The sequence below is a fragment of the Acanthisitta chloris genome, unplaced genomic scaffold (genome assembly GCF_000695815.1).
Source record: "Acanthisitta chloris isolate BGI_N310 unplaced genomic scaffold, ASM69581v1 scaffold5625, whole genome shotgun sequence".
NCBI classification, from domain to species: Eukaryota; Metazoa; Chordata; class Aves; order Passeriformes; family Acanthisittidae; genus Acanthisitta; species Acanthisitta chloris.
This window is the reverse complement of record NW_008675235.1, coordinates 5,074-8,353: the sequence shown is the minus strand read 5'-3', so window position 1 is coordinate 8,353 and position 3,280 is coordinate 5,074. Positions and strand designations below refer to the sequence as shown.

The window sequence follows — 3,280 nt, the reverse complement described above, 5'->3', positions numbered from 1 at the left end:
CTGGAATATGCTTCCTCTTAAAGATGTTAGCTTCCAAAAATTACTTCAGGATCCAACCTGTCAACAGAAACACATAAAACCAAGATTTTTGCTGGATGTGACCAGTACTGTCTAAGAATCAAGCTTACTGAAATACACTGGTTTGATCTGGTATTTTGCATTGCTCCCTCTGTCAATGTTTTTCCCCTAAAAAGCATTTTAAACCATCCTAAAGGCCCTGCTATTAATCAGATTCTGGCAAGGTCCTTATCCCTTTAAGCAGCATCTGAGAATCTTCCGTAAATATGATTTTGCACATCTTTTTGTGTGAGTTGATTTTTTTGTTCTTCTTTCAGTAGATTCCTTTTGGTTTTGTTTGGGTTGTTTTGTTGGGGGTTTTTTGAGACAGAAGCTGTTGTTAAGCTGTATTTTGGAAACAATCCTGTAAATATCAAGAGGTTTCCAAATATGTATATCATCGGCTATGTAGGGAGCTAGAGTTAGAGGGTTCATTTTGATATTAGTTAACATCTTCCAGTCTGAAAATAACTGCTCTGCTCATGCTGCTTCCTTGATTGCTATTTCTAGGCTTCTCACCTTCTCTGGTATTGGTAACTGTAATTAACAAGCCATCACTGGGAATTTTCCTAATCACAAAAGATTCTTAGTTGTAAGTACAAAACAGTCTATGCTCAATTCTGAGTAGACAGAAATGAGGATAACTTAGGTCAGTTGTCCTATCCCGTGTTAAATCCATGACCTTTTCATGTCCCACTCTTTTCTGTATCCTGTCACACACTTCAGGAAAAGTCAGGGTTTGGTGCAACAGAAGCTTTGTCCAGTTTAAAGCAGCTGGTTTTGCCAGCAGGACAATCCTTGTTAGCTTGTGCTGTCTTCTCAAACCTGCCCTGCCCAAAACCCTGGCAGTCACCTGGTATGTCTTGCCTTTCCTTGGGAAGGAGCAAATGAGCTTCTGGTAGTTTGCTTCAAGTCAAGACCACAGCCTACACATGCTCTTGGTGCATTTAAAAGGCAATTCCTTCATACCTGGTGATACTTGAAATTTGTGGTGTTGGAGATGACTTAAATTTCCCTTATCCTGTTTAGTTCTTCAGTTTCTCTGAATTTGAAAAGGGAAATTACTGCTTGTGTTAAAGGCAGACAGGGAAGGCACTCGTGTACCTTTTTCTCTTAACCTATTGCTAGCTTCACCTTTTAAATAAAACTTCCTTGGTAGATCAGCACTTCAGAATGCTCTTACAGAGCCGTAGTGCTCTGTTCAGTACTTTTTCTGTGGAATAAGAGACTGTCACGGCTGGTGTGGAGTGGGAAGGAGCTGACAGCAACAATAAATCCCCCTGAACCTGCCTGGCTTGCAAGGTGATCCATCAAACAGGGAAAGTGTAGCCTTCACTCTTACAGTTCAGGGGGGTCAGGCATTATTTTCATGTTGCAGGTCAGAGTGGGCATTGCTGCCATGTTACAGCTTTTCTAACAAATTGGAGTACTTTCAGATAATCCTAGGCTGCAAAACTTCCTGATTCTCCACTTCAGCATGAGGAGAGTATCGATGGGCAAAGAGCTCTTGACTTCCAGCATATTGCTGAACGGATTTCTAGGCCTGTTATGGAGACTTACCTAGCCTGGCTTGAAGAGCATTTGGATAAAGTGACAGTTTACTGAGCCAGAAGCAAAGCTTCTTAGGTGAAAAAGCAGACCCTGACTTATGTGAAGTTATATAGCCACAAACGAGATGATGAAAAATAAATGATGTGTCACCTTTGTGATGATGTTAAATGCTCAGGCTGATGCAGGTGGTGAGAATTCAAGGTGGGTTTTAGTGCAGTAAGTAGTGATCCAGCATTTTCTATATGTCAAGTGAAGATGCTCTTTGGATCATGCTGTGTATTTTGAGTGTTCTTTGTTTTCTGTTTTGACAGTTGCTGGAGAGGAATTCTCCTGGGTTAGTATCACTTTGAATGTTATGGACAGATGTAGCTCACTAACAAGGGGGATGGAGAAAACTATTCCTGTTTTGATTGGATTCTGTGAATTTAAATTCAGAAAGATTAGGAATTCAGAAATACAGCTCAAAAGCCTATGAACAGCAATTACATTACTTACAAAAAAAGGTACTTTTCTAGTATGAAGGAGATTAATTTTAGAAGATGACCATATGTGTAATCTTATTTCAGATGAAAAGAGCCACTAAGCCTGATGCAAGAAACTGAGATTTGAGAACTCCCTTCTGATTAAATTATATTTATTTTTCTGATCTGTCTTAATTCTTAATAGGGCCTTAAGTATATAATAATGTAATGTAAAAGAGTAGGAGAACTGAATGGTGATGTATTTAGTAATGTTATTGCAATTAAAAACCCTGAGGAAGGGTTATGGTTTGTGATCAACCTTGTATAAAAATAGTGCGGTCACCTTGTCCTTGGAAATTGATTTTGCTTGCATTAAAGGAAGTGTCTTTGAGGTCATCCAGCAAGCTGCAAATCACCCACTCGCACAGGTGGACATTACATTAGAATTCCTTACAAAATAAAGCTGCTGATGGGATTACTGGTTCCGTAAAGATTTCCCTTTAATATCTTTTAAAGGAATTATGGTTGTCTGGTGTATTGCTGGAAGACACAGTGCACAGGATGTGCTGTAAGGGGAATTCTGTGTCACTTGAAAGTATAAGCAGCATTTGCCATTATAAGCAACATGTTTTATTGCTGGAACCAACTGCATCCCAACCTCCTGCCCAGCATACACTTGTTAACAAATTAAAATGAGTAGCTTTGGCTTGCTTTGTTTTGGGATGTGAAAATGATTACAGCTAAATCTGAAGGATTTAGAGAGAGTATAAAGAGATGTAAAACACTGCAGAAACTCGGCAGGTGCTTGTCTGAGGGAGGGATGTCTGGGGCAATGGGTGTGTGTTGAAGGCCAAAGAAGAAAAAATCCAAATTTGATGGGAGCTGCACTATTTTTAATTGCTGCCTTTTGCTTCACTGACTTGAGTTTTCCCCTTTATATTTTGTACTCTCAGCTTGCAAGTTTCACCACTTCAGATGTTTTTGTTCAGTAGGTTTAACTTCTGGCAGCAAGGAGTGGGAGGTCAGGGGTGTTCTTTGTTTCATGTTTTGCAGCAGCAGCTTTTTAGTTGAGTTTCTGGAAGGTACATCTCTCCCAGCAGCAGCAGCATTTAGTTGTTGGTGTTGGGCTTGCCTATGGCATTGGCTTCCATACAAAGCTGGCCTTTGGAAGGGCTATGGAGCAGGGAAATGGGTATGACATGCAGAGGTGT

At 40.1% G+C, this 3,280-nt stretch overlaps 1 protein-coding gene across 1 annotated transcript in view; it reads left to right on the top strand.

Moving 5' to 3' along the window:
• Positions 1–3,280, top strand: part of IQSEC1 (IQ motif and Sec7 domain 1) — a gene marked incomplete at its 3' end in the record, with an annotated part of 23,504 nt that overhangs the window by 16,195 nt on the left and 4,029 nt on the right. The window lies entirely within an intron of this gene.